Source organism: Hyla sarda, chromosome 1, assembly GCF_029499605.1.
Source record: "Hyla sarda isolate aHylSar1 chromosome 1, aHylSar1.hap1, whole genome shotgun sequence".
Taxonomy (NCBI): Eukaryota; Metazoa; Chordata; class Amphibia; order Anura; family Hylidae; genus Hyla; species Hyla sarda.
In genome coordinates this window covers 85,608,490-85,622,632 of record NC_079189.1, presented here as the reverse complement: position 1 = coordinate 85,622,632, position 14,143 = coordinate 85,608,490, and positions in this window count along the sequence as shown.

The following is a 14,143-nucleotide window of genomic DNA, read 5'->3' as shown; positions in this document are numbered from 1 at the left end:
AAGGCTCTAATACTACTGTGTGAGACTGGCGTGCGAATTTTCGCATATGCGAAAATGTGCATATGCTAATTTTCGCTTATGCGAATTTTGGCTTATGCTAATTTTGGCTTATGCTAATTTTAGTATATGCTAATTTTCGCATATGTTAATTTTCGCATACGCGAATTTTCGTATATGCGAAAATAAAATGAGAATATTACGAATATGCGAATATATGTGTTACGCCGAGCGCTCCGGGTCCCCGCTCCTCCCCGGAGCGCTCGCTTCACTCTCCCCGCGGCAGCGCTCCGGTCACGTCCTCTGACCCGGGGCGCTGCGATTCCGCTGCCAGCCGGGATGCGATTCGCGATGCGGGTAGCGCCCGCTCGCGATGCGCACCCCGGCTCCCCTACCTGACTCGCTCTCCGTCTGTTCTGTCCCGGCGCGCGCGGCCCCGCTCCCTAGGGCGCGCGCGCGCCGGGTCTCTGCGATTTAAAGGGCCACTGCGCCGCTGATTGGCGCAGTGGTTCCAATTAGTGTGTTCACCTGTGCACTTCCCTATATCACCTCACTTCCCCTGCACTCCCTTGCCGGATCTTGTTGCCTTAGTGCCAGTGAAAGCGTTCCTTGTGTGTTCTTTGCCTGTGTTTCCAGACCTTCTGCCGTTGCCCCTGACTACGATCCTTGCTGCCTGCCCCGACCTTCTGCTACGTCCGACCTTGCTTTTGCCTACTCCCTTGTACCGCGCCTATCTTCAGCAGCCAGAGAGGTGAGCCGTTGCTAGTGGATACGACCTGGTCACTACCGCCGCAGCAAGACCATCCCGCTTTGCGGCGGGCTCTGGTGAAAACCAGTAGTGGCTTAGAACCGGTCCACTAGCACGGTCCACGCCAATCCCTCTCTGGCACAGAGGATCCACTACCTGCCAGCCGGCATCGTGACAGTAGATCCGGCCATGGATCCCGCTGAAGTTCCTCTGCCAGTTGTCGCTGACCTCACCACGGTGGTCGCCCAGCAGTCACAACAGATAGCGCAACAAGGCCAACAGCTGTCTCAACTGACCATTATGCTACAACAGTTACTACCACAGCTTCAGCAGTCATCTCCTCCGCCAGCTCCTGCACCTCCTCCGCAGCGAGTGGCCGCTCCTGGGATACGCTTATCCTTGCCGGATAAATTTGATGGGGACTCTAAGTTTTGCCGTGGCTTTCTTTCCCAATGTTCCCTGCATCTGGAGATGATGTCGGACCTGTTTCCCACTGAAAGGTCTAAGGTGGCTTTCGTAGTCAGCCTTCTGTCCGGAAAAGCCCTGTCATGGGCCACACCGCTCTGGGACCGCAATGACCCCGTCACTGCCTCTGTACACTCCTTCTTCTCGGAAATCCGAAGTGTCTTTGAGGAACCTGCCCGAGCCTCTTCTGCTGAGACTGCCCTGTTGAACCTGGTCCAGGGTAATTCTTCCGTTGGCGAGTATGCCGTACAATTCCGTACTCTTGCTTCAGAATTGTCCTGGAATAATGAGGCCCTCTGCGCGACCTTCAAAAAAGGCCTATCCAGCAACATTAAAGATGTTCTGGCCGCACGAGAAATTCCTGCTAATCTACATGAACTTATTCACCTAGCCACTCGCATTGACATGCGTTTTTCCGAAAGGCGTCAGGAACTCCGCCAAGATATGGACTCTGTTCGCACGAGGCGTTTCTTCTCCTCGGCTCCTCTCTCCTCTGGTCCCCTGCAATCTGTTCCTGTGCCTCCCGCCGTGGAGGCTATGCAGGTCGACCGGTCTCGCCTGACACCTCAAGAGAGGACACGACGCCGTATGGAGAACCTCTGCCTGTACTGTGCTAGTACCGAACACTTCCTGAGAGATTGTCCTATCCGTCCTCCCCGCCTGGAAAGACGTACGCTGACTCCGCACAAAGGTGAGACAGTCCTTGATGTCTACTCTGCTTCTCCACGTCTTACTGTGCCTGTGCGGATGTCTGCCTCTGCCTTCTCCTTCTCTACAGTGGCCTTCTTGGACTCTGGATCTGCAGGAAATTTTATTTTGGCCTCTCTCGTCAACAGGTTCAACATCCCGGTGACCAGTCTCGCCAGACCCCTCTACATCAATTGTGTAAATAATGAAAGATTGGACTGTACCATACGTTTCCGCACGGAGCCCCTTCTTATGAGCATCGGATCTCATCATGAGAGGATTGAACTTTTGGTCCTCCCCAATTGCACCTCGGAAATTCTCCTTGGACTTCCCTGGCTTCAACTTCATTCCCCTACCCTGGATTGGTCCACTGGGGAGATCAAGAGTTGGGGGTCCTCTTGTTCCAAGAACTGTCTAAAACCGGTTCCCAGTAACCCTTGCCGTAACTCTGTGGTTCCTCCAGTAACCGGTCTCCCTAAGGCCTATATGGACTTCGCGGATGTTTTCTGCAAAAAACAAGCTGAGACTCTACCTCCTCACAGGCCTTATGATTGCCCTATCGACCTCCTCCCGGGCACTACTCCACCCCGGGGCAGAATTTATCCCCTCTCTGCCCCAGAGACTCTTGCCATGTCCGAATACGTCCAGGAGAATCTAAAAAAGGGCTTTATCCGTAAATCCTCCTCTCCTGCCGGAGCCGGATTTTTCTTTGTGTCCAAAAAAGATGGCTCCCTACGTCCTTGCATTGACTACCGCGGTCTTAATAAAATCACGGTTAAGAACCGCTACCCCTTACCCCTCATCTCTGAACTCTTTGATCGCCTCCAAGGTGCCCACATCTTCACTAAATTGGACTTAAGAGGCGCCTATAACCTCATCCGCATCAGAGAGGGGGACGAGTGGAAAACGGCATTTAACACCAGAGATGGACACTTTGAGTATCTGGTCATGCCCTTTGGACTGTGCAACGCCCCTGCCGTCTTCCAAGACTTTGTCAATGAAATTTTTCGTGATCTGTTATACTCCTGTGTTGTTGTATATCTGGACGATATCCTAATTTTTTCTGCCAATCTAGAAGAACACCGCCAGCATGTCCGTATGGTTCTTCAGAGACTTCGTGACAACCAACTCTATGCCAAAATTGAGAAATGTCTGTTTGAATGCCAATCTCTTCCTTTTCTAGGATATTTGGTCTCTGGCCAGGGACTACAGATGGATCCAGACAAACTCTCTGCCGTCTTAGATTGGCCACGCCCCTCCGGACTCCGTGCTATCCAACGCTTTTTGGGGTTCGCCAATTATTACAGGCAATTTATTCCACATTTTTCTACCATTGTGGCTCCTATCGTGGCTTTAACCAAAAAAAATGCTGATCCCAAGTCCTGGCCTCCTCAAGCAGAAGACGCCTTTAAACGACTCAAGTCTGCCTTTTCTTCGGCTCCCGTCCTCTCCAGACCTGACCCTTCCAAACCCTTCCTATTGGAGGTTGATGCCTCCTCAGTGGGAGCTGGAGCTGTTCTTCTACAAAAAAATTCTTCCGGGCATGCTGTCACTTGTGGTTTTTTCTCTAGGACCTTCTCTCCAGCGGAGAGGAACTACTCCATCGGGGATCGAGAGCTTCTAGCCATTAAATTAGCACTTGAGGAATGGAGGCATCTGCTGGAGGGATCAAGTTCTCCTGTTATTATCTACACCGACCACAAGAACCTCTCCTACCTCCAGTCTGCCCAACGGCTGAATCCTCGCCAGGCCCGGTGGTCTCTGTTCTTTGCCCGATTTAATTTTGAGATTCACTTTCGTCCTGCCGATAAGAACATTAGGGCCGATGCTCTCTCTCGTTCCTCGGATGCCTCAGAAGTTGAACTCTCTCCGCAACACATCATTCCACCTGACTGCCTGATCTCCACTTCTCCTGCCTCCATCAGGCAGACTCCTCCAGGAAAGACCTTTGTTTCTCCTCGCCAACGCCTCGGAATCCTCAAATGGGGTCACTCCTCCCATCTCGCAGGTCATGCGGGTATCAAGAAATCTGTGCAACTCATCTCCCGCTTCTATTGGTGGCCGACTCTGGAGACGGATGTTGTGGACTTTGTGCGAGCCTGCACTATCTGTGCCCGGGATAAGACTCCTCGCCAGAAGCCCGCTGGTTTTCTTCATCCTCTGCCTGTCCCCGAACAGCCTTGGTCTCTGATTGGTATGGATTTTATTACTGATTTACCCCCTTCCCGTGGCAACACTGTTATTTGGGTGGTCGTTGATCGATTCTCCAAAATGGCACATTTCATCCCTCTTCCTGGTCTTCCTTCTGCGCCTCAGTTGGCTAAACAATTTTTTGTACACATTTTTCGTCTTCACGGGTTGCCTACGCAGATTGTCTCGGATAGAGGCGTCCAATTCGTGTCTAAATTCTGGAGGGCTCTCTGTAAACAACTCAAGATTAAATTAAATTTTTCTTCTGCATATCATCCCCAGTCCAATGGACAAGTAGAAAGGATTAACCAGATCTTGGGTGATTATTTGCGACATTTTGTTTCCTCCCGCCAGGATGACTGGGCAGATCTCCTCCCATGGGCCGAATTCTCGTATAACTTCAGGGTCTCTGAGTCTTCCTCCAAATCCCCATTTTTCGTGGTGTACGGCCGTCACCCTCTTCCCCCCCTCCCTACTCCCTTGCCCTCTGGTCTGCCCGCTGTGGATGAAATTTCTCGTGACCTTTCCATCATATGGAGAGAGACCCAAAAATCTCTCTTACAGGCTTCATCACGCATGAAGAAGTTCGCGGATAAGAAAAGAAGAGCTCCCCCCGTTTTTTCCCCTGGAGACAAGGTATGGCTCTCCGCTAAATATGTCCGCTTCCGTGTCCCTAGCTACAAGTTGGGACCACGCTATCTTGGTCCTTTCAAAATTTTGTGTCAAATTAATCCTGTCTCTTATAAACTTCTTCTTCCTCCCTCTCTTCGTATCCCTAATGCCTTTCACGTCTCTCTTCTCAAACCACTCATCCTCAACCGTTTTTCTCCCAAATCTGTTCCTCCCACTCCTGTTTCCGGCTCCTCGGACATCTCCTCGGTCAAAGAAATTTTAGCTGCCAAAAAGGTCAGAGGGAAAAATTTTTTTTTAGTGGACTGGGAGGGTTGTGGTCCTGAAGAGAGATCCTGGGAACCTGAGGACAACATCCTAGACAAAAGTCTGCTCCTCAGGTTCTCAGGCTCTAAGAAGAGGGGGAGACCCAAGGGGGGGGGTACTGTTACGCCGAGCGCTCCGGGTCCCCGCTCCTCCCCGGAGCGCTCGCTTCACTCTCCCCGCGGCAGCGCTCCGGTCACGTCCTCTGACCCGGGGCGCTGCGATTCCGCTGCCAGCCGGGATGCGATTCGCGATGCGGGTAGCGCCCGCTCGCGATGCGCACCCCGGCTCCCCTACCTGACTCGCTCTCCGTCTGTTCTGTCCCGGCGCGCGCGGCCCCGCTCCCTAGGGCGCGCGCGCGCCGGGTCTCTGCGATTTAAAGGGCCACTGCGCCGCTGATTGGCGCAGTGGTTCCAATTAGTGTGTTCACCTGTGCACTTCCCTATATCACCTCACTTCCCCTGCACTCCCTTGCCGGATCTTGTTGCCTTAGTGCCAGTGAAAGCGTTCCTTGTGTGTTCTTTGCCTGTGTTTCCAGACCTTCTGCCGTTGCCCCTGACTACGATCCTTGCTGCCTGCCCCGACCTTCTGCTACGTCCGACCTTGCTTTTGCCTACTCCCTTGTACCGCGCCTATCTTCAGCAGCCAGAGAGGTGAGCCGTTGCTAGTGGATACGACCTGGTCACTACCGCCGCAGCAAGACCATCCCGCTTTGCGGCGGGCTCTGGTGAAAACCAGTAGTGGCTTAGAACCGGTCCACTAGCACGGTCCACGCCAATCCCTCTCTGGCACAGAGGATCCACTACCTGCCAGCCGGCATCGTGACAATATGACGAATATTCGACCATATATTCGCGAATATGGCCTATGCCGCTCAACACTAATGCAGAGTGGCAATACCTGCTCCACTGCAATATCACAGATGGTCATTTTCTATTTGCCCAAGTCCCCTTGGATACTTTGTGCCTTTTCAAATCAGAAGTTAGTTATGCCCTGACTCCTGGTGTAATGCTCAAAGTGCTCATGTACTTAACATTACCTAATGAAAAAATTAAGGGTGTATCATTTTATTACTAAATCCTAATAATATGGCTGTGTTTGTGCAACCTCACTATATGGAGTGAAGGCAAAAGGAACTAAATTTGGGTATATCACCTTAAGCCTAAATTTCCACTTTGCAGTTTTTGTTTTTTTTAAACTACCACTACAGTTTTTGAGCCATAGCCAAAAGTGGATTTAAAAGGAATGGGAAATATAAAGGAAGGACTTATTCTTCCTGCTGGATCCACTTCTGGCTTTGGCTCAAAAACTGCATTGGCAGTTTTACAAAAATCTACCAAGTGGAGACACAGCCTTACAATGAAAAAGGGTATGTCAAGCAGTTCGTAAATACTTCAGATGTGTTATCAGAAAGAACTGATGAAAACCATTTTTAGGTGGTATTTTACTTCATGTTGACTGCACCATGTTGACCCCACTTGTTCTGACCTCTGTTGGAAAGGTTCCTTCTTACACGTATTATGGCACTACCTATGCATTCACCCACTCTAAGTAGGTGTAGAGGTGTTGCTCTTTATCAATAACATTGACCCCTGAATTGGTTCTATTACTGGTAGACCTGCACTATCTCTTCATTAAACATAGAATTATTGTTGCTCACCTATTGATGATGACTAAGTTTGCCAAAATTCGACATTGGAGAGACTGACTTCCCTCATCTATGGAAAGTGTTGGGTAATATGACATTTGCCTATGAACAGATGTATGCGATTGCCCATTCAACACACAGTCCATTCTTCAACAATTGGTACTGTTGGTCTTGCAACTCACAATATGTCCACTGATTCCATTCTCGTGGTGTGCTCTTTTCCTCCTCTTAGAGGCCTTCTTGACATTTTATCAATAATATCTTTGTAATTCTCTCAATACCATACTGATATATCAACATTTACCCACATTTTTATGAAAACTTGTGTGAAACCCTGTCTCTTATTTATGTCTTGACCTGTTTGTTTGTTTATTTATTTATTAATTTATTGTTAACCCAATAAAATACTTTGAAATGAAAAGAGCATATATATATTTTTGTTCTTTTTACACTATGATACAGCAAGTTTTTTTTGTCTTTTTAAAATCGTCATTACCAGGAACAAATAATTCTCAGCTAAATTCAAGTTCAGAGGCATTTCTAGAGGTCATGTATTCTCCTTCATCAGTATCTTTATTTGTTTGTATATCACCGGCTGATGTTGCAAAGAACAGGAAGAGAAAACTCTTTGTTGTTTGCAGGTTCTCCCCTAGCAAATTTTGAAAGAACCAAATAAATCAGTCCTTTGTTACTACTTTTAGACACCCTATCCAGTGACACAAAACAATATGTAAACTTTATGTCAAGGTAGACGGAGGGAATGACCATGGACCCAAGTAGTCTCCAAACGTTATGTGCCACATTTATGAAGCGGTTTGCAGGTTTTTATAAATAAAGTACACTGATATACTGTCTACCAGTAAAGAAAAAGCCATTAATGTGTCACTTACATTTTTACATATCACAGAGATGTGTCAGGCCAGGCCACCTTCTTACCAATGTAATGGTCCTGGTCTGAAGTTCACATTACAAACCTTACTATTGCAGGTACTTCTGTCAGTGGAAATTGGGTCAATACAGACATTCCAGTCAGTTTGATGCCCTGTGTGTTCTGACATCTATCATAGCCGGCACAAATATATATATTTTTTTTAGCTATTTGTGGACCAACCAGGCAGCCTTCACAACCCACGCAAGTTTTCTGTCCTAATCTTTCAGGAGTAGCTTGTTTCTTCATTTCTCTCCATCTATGAGAACCTGGGGCATATATCCCTCCAGCCTCCCCAAAGTTGCCCCTGGTAAGGGAATGCAATATACCGCTCTGCTGTGGTATCTTTGCTTGAGTAAAGGTATTATACAAATATAACAGTTGGCAAGTTCTACCTTATATAAAAGGAGAACTCTGGTGAAAGATAACTTATTCCCTATCCACAGGATAGGGAATAAGTAGCTGATTGTAGGGGATCCGACCACAGGGGCCTCCCTGTGATCACCCGCATGGGACCACAGCGCTCTCAGTGAGGTGCACGTGTCATCTACCGGTAGACAGCATGTGCTCCATTCATTGCTATGAGAGTGCCAAGGATGCAACACTTGCTCCTCAATGAGCGCAGGGTCCCAGTGATTGCGGGGGGCCCCAGCGGTTGGACCCCTCACGATCTACTACTTATCCTTTATCCTGTGGAGAGGAGATAAGTTATTTTTTGTCGGCGATCTCCTTTAATATATGAATGAAGTATACATTACACGTCTGAATTGCTCACAGTTTTCCCAGTCTGCTAGCATGGACACAGTTTGTGAGCACATTTTTCAGGCACTTTATTTTTTAGTATTTTCCAACAGCTGGTACAAAAAGAAACATCTGGCTGCACCGTGTTTAACCAAAAGAAAAAAGTCATGAAACAATATATTCTGGTTTTTCTTGAAACCAAATAAATCTCTCACCTTTACAAAAGATTTCCATGGAGAGAAAAAAATCTTACAAGAGAGCTCCACCATTGTCTACTAGACCTTCTTTTCCTGGACATCTGTATATATAACCTGGTGGGGGTTATATTGTAGTTTCAGATTGTGAGCTTCGGAGAGTGTTCTGAGATTGCTCCCAATGATTAAAGTAAAAAAATGCATTTCTGGAGGGCGCATGCGCGCGGCTTACCGGAAGAGACGTGGGTGATGTAAGCTCCGCGCCAGTCTCACCTATCTAAGCCCTATTCAGCGCCCTAAAGGCTCCACACGCTGTGGCTTCAGTGCGAACTGGACCTGGTCATGCCCAGGAGGCAGCGGTCACGAAATAAGAACCTCTCTCAGCGTCTTTCTCAGTCCATTCCGGACTTTTTCAGAGCCTCCCCGAAACCCAATATGGCGGCGGCGGCGGCATCCTCCCCACACCGCTCTGATATGGCGTCCGATGAAGAGAAGAGGGGGAGCCGGACCTGGCGCAGATGTCCCCGGCAGATATGTTCCGCCAGATCAAGCAAATGTTCCAGTCGGAGCTCAGAAAAGCTGTCTCAGACTTCGCAGCGCAACTTCAAGATCTGGGCCAGAGAGTCTCCGACAACGAAAACAAATTGGACGACTTAGCGGAGGCCGCGGAGTCTGACCGTCGGGATATCGATCTACATGCGGCCAAGCTTGATGCTATCGACCTCAAACTTGAGGATCTGGAGAACCGCTCCCGCAGAGCCAACATTCGCATTCGGGGACTACCTGAGTCGGAGACTAACCTGAAATCTGCGGTCGATGCGATGTTCCAGGCCCTACTGCCGCAATACGAGCCTGAGCTTCTCCGTATGGATCGTGTCCACAGAGCCCTAGGTCGCCCGAGATCTTCTGAACTGCCGAGGGACGTGGTCCTCCGTCTGCACTACCCGGAGGTGAGAGATCCCCTGCTCTTCGCTGCCCGCAACCTGACAGCGCTACCTGGCATGCCCGCTGAAGTGCGCCTCTACTCGGACTTATCCCCGTCCACGCTAGAACGGCGCAGGACATTCCGCCACATCACGCTGGCCCTGGTCCGGGAGGGGGTGAAGTATAAATGGGGATTTCCATTCTCCCTCATCTGCCAACTTAAGGGGCGCCCCTACCAATTTCGCTCCCTGTCTGAGGCCCAAACTGCCCTCACTAAAGAGGGTATCCCCTGGACTGCCCCAGAACAGCCTCCTGCGACCGACTTGCCTCGAAGGGGCCCCCGACCCTCCAAGTCCTGGACCAGTGTCCCCTCGGCCCAGCGTAAATCACAGCGATGCCTGGGGATGGCCCCGGAAGGTTGACTCACCGTTGCAAGTGACCCCCTCTCACCTGGCACCCTGAAGCCACCGACCCTAGAAGGGCTGGTGTGACCGGACTGATGTGTCCTTCGTTTGCTTCGAGAGATGGAAGTAAGCGGAGCCGCTATATTATACGGCTTCGCTTTCCAGTTTGACTTTTTTCTGTTTGTTCAATGTTTTGTTTGTGGTTTGATGTTGTTCGTTTTTGTTAGTCAGTGGGTCCATGTGTTCTATGGTTGTTCTGTCTCTGCGTGTTTGTCCCGTCTCCGCATTGCCTGGTCTTCCGTCTTATGTGTAAGATAATTTCCCATAATGTCAGGGGATTTAATTCCCCCCCCAAACGGAGGAAAGCTTTCATCGATTATAGATGCTACCGCCCTGATATAATTTGCATTCAGGAGACTCACTTCTCCCAGTCCTCCTGCCCTAGCTTCCTCCATTCCCAGTACTCCCGGTTATATGTCTCCTCTTTTGTCTCCAAAAGCAGGGGAGTACTGATTTGTTTGAAAAATACGTTGCCATTCGAGGTGACCCGCGTTCATACAGACTCCGAAGGCAGGTATGTCTTGCTGTTGGGCACCCTGTACGGTAAGCAGATCTGTCTACTTAACTCTTATGCTCCTAACTCTTCTCCTATTTCATTCTTTCTTTCTCTCTGCTCTTTACTCCTATCATACTCTTATGATGTTCTGGTGTGGGCGGGCGATTTTAATTTTGTCTACGATGGCCTCTTGGATAGGTCCTCCCCTAGTCCCTTAGGTCGATCTAGAGCGTTGCAGAAAAGGTTGGTCTCGGCCTTCCATTCACTTCAACTCGCGGATGCATGGAGGGAGCACAATGGTCAGTCGAGGGGGTATTCTTACTATTCATCCTCCCAGAAAAATTACACTCGCATAGACTGGCTACTTCTCAACACCTCTACTTTACCGTGCCTCCTGTACGCGAGACACATTGCCTCTCCCTGGTCTGACCATGAGATGGTATGTGTAGAGCTGGATCTCATAGGTGGTCCTACCACACCTTTTACCTGGAGACTTAACGAGTCTATGCTGACTAACCAGACAGTTAAACGTTCTCTTACAGCAGATCTCACATCCTACTTCTCCACCAATGCCACCCCGAATTCAAACCCGATTTGGGTATGGTCTGCCCACAAAGCCTTCATTAGGGGACGGCTCATATCGCTAGCTTCATACATGAAAAGAGGTCGCTCCCACCTTCAACATACGCTACACAACAAGCTTTCTCGACTCACCCTGGCTCACCAGCGTGCCCCCTCTCTTTATCTCCACAATGCTATCCGGGATACCAGGTTGCGACTGGATGCTGTCCTGTCCACCGGAGTGGAAAAAGCGCTTAGGTGGACTAAGGCCACATACTACCGCTATGCCAATAAGCCGGATAGGTTGCTTGCCAATATGCTCCGCAGCAAACAACGGCTTAATTATGTTCACACCATTCAGTTGCACCCTGGTTCCCGGTCTTCCCACCCCGACAAGATTTACCAGACTTTTCACTCTTACTACTCTAAACTTTATTCTATCCCTGACCAGTCGCCTACCTTTACTCCCAGTCTGAACTCTTTTCTTGACTCTACCTCCCTCCCCTCTCTCACTGACCCCGAGAGGGATCTCCTTAATTCTCCAATTTCACACGAAGATGTATCAGATACAATTGCGGCCCTGAAATTGGGAAAAGCCCCTGGCCCAGATGGCCTGTCTGCAATGTACTATAAGAAATTCTCTCCTATTCTAGTTCCCCACCTAGTTAACCTTTATAATAACCTCTTTCAGGCTCCCTCTTTACCCCCTGAATACTTAGATGCCCTTATAACGGTGATCCCCAAACCCCAGAAGGACCCATCCCTGGTCTCAAATTACCGCCCAATCTCCTTAATTAACCTGGATACGAAGATATTAACGTCTATCCTGGCACGCAGACTGAACACTATATTGCCCCGTGTTATTCACGCTGACCAAGTGGGCTTTATACCGGGGAGACAAGCGGCGGACAATATTAGAAAGGTGCTGGGGGTAGTACACTGGGCTTCCTCCACTTCTACTCCTGTTATGCTATTGGCCTTAGACATAGAAAAGGCCTTCGACTCAGTTCTCTGGCCATACCTTTGGGGGGTCCTCTCTAAAATGGGGTTCACTGGGCCGTTTGTACACCTTCTGCACCTGCTGTACTCCAATCCTACGGCTTTTCTCAAACTCCCTACCTCCTCCCCTTCCCCGATTATTATTAAGAGGGGCACTCGCCAGGGATGCCCGTTGTCCCCTGCTCTCTTCGCCCTGGCGATGGAGCCCCTGGCGAGATCCCTACGAGCCTCCCCCACTGTACTGGGGGTCACGATTAAGGACTCCATCCATAAACTTTGTTTGTTTGCCGATGACCTCCTTCTATCCCTGACACACCCCCTATCATCTCTACCTAACCTGTTTCGCCTACTCACAGACTTCTCGTCTTGCTCGGGTCTCCGGATTAGTCCATCTAAGTCTGAAACACTCTATATACATGTTCCCCTCCATACACAAAAGTTGATCTCCCTTAACTTTAACTTTCCCCCTCCAATGCCTGCCCTGTCCTATCTAGGTGTTCGTATAACCCCGGCGGTTGCTTCCCTCTATGGTGCGAACTACCCGCCCCTATACAAATCTATTCGACATGATATCCGCACTTGGGACAGGCCATACTTATCATGGATCGGAAGAATAAACACGGTTAAAATGGTGATTCTGCCTAAACTACTATACCTGTTTCGCACTCTTCCGGTTCCGGTCTCGACTGCGGATCTCAGGTCCCTTCAGTCCGATGTCTTTAGATTTATATGGAAATCCAGGACCCCCCGCATAGCACGTAATGTAATGTACCTTCATAAGCGTTTAGGTGGTATGTCCGTCCCCAACTTTCAAAAATACTATTATGCTGCCAGACTAGGACAGATGGCCTGGTTCCTGACGGATGGCGATACCCCCATCTGGGTTCACCTCGAATCCTCTCTCATCTCTCCCCACTCCTTCTCTTCCCTAATGTGGTCTACTCAACCTGTCACTAAATACGTCCCTTACTCTGCTCTTCTCACTCTTCATTCCCTCTCCCTTTGGCGACTGGTCCGCTTTCGCTTTCACCTACAATCTTGCCCTCCTCCCCTCCTGCCCTTCCTCTGTAACCCTTTTTTTCCACCCGGTCTTGCTCATTCCTCATTCCGTTGGTGGACTTCACAGTCCCTGATTACTGCCCATCAATTCCATACTCGAGGGGTTCTGATGACAAAGGAAGTGTTTGCTCTACAATTTCGCCCCCCACCCTCAGAACTCTTCCGAATGCATCAGATCTTTTCATTCCTACACTCTAATTTCCCTGCACGCACCATACCACAGTTGACTAGGTTTGAACGTCTTATGCAATATAGTCCTTCTAGACGAGGACTTCTAGCCATAATATATGGAATACTAAATTCTCCCCCACCCGACACTAAACTGTCGTTCATGACCCAATGGGAGGCTGACTTCCATATGGAACTGTCTCTGGAAGACTGGAGGGAATGTTGCGATGCCTTGAGTAGAGGGAGCTGGCAAGTGTCCCTTACTGAGACGTCACTGAAAATATTACATAGGACGTATTATGTTCCCACGAGAATACATTCCATCTTCCCCTGTGCCTCTCCCTTATGTTTTAGGGGCTGCGCAGATAGGGGAACCATGCTTCATATGTGGTGGACCTGTCCTCTCGTCAGAACATTCTGGACATCTGTTCTTTCTATTCTTCGTTCTGTTCTCTCTTTTCGCTGTCCCCTCCAACCTGCTTTTTGCCTCCTTAGCAGACGGCCGCGCAGGATGCCCAACAGCCAATTTAGACTAGCGCAATTCATACTGCTGGCTGCGCGGATCCATATAGCAACATGCTGGAAAAGCCCAGTCCTGTCTATTGATAGAGTAATTGATAGAGTTAATAATATTCTGATCTTTGAAAAAATTAACGCGGTTCGCGCCGACATAATGGCCTCCTACGAGAGAGTCTGGTCTCCTTGGATATCATCCTCCTATTGCCCGGAGATTCGCCATACTTTGTCTCTAACGTAATCACTGACAACACCCGTTCTGTATTATTACCCTGCTGTCTGTTTTCATCCACACATGTCTGACCCATGGACTTGTTTATCCCCCTATTCCCTTTTATTCATTTGATTTTACCTTTTTGTTGATTCGGGCTGCGTCCCGATACTTTTGCTTTACTTTGGTATTGCTACCTTTATGCCTATTACAA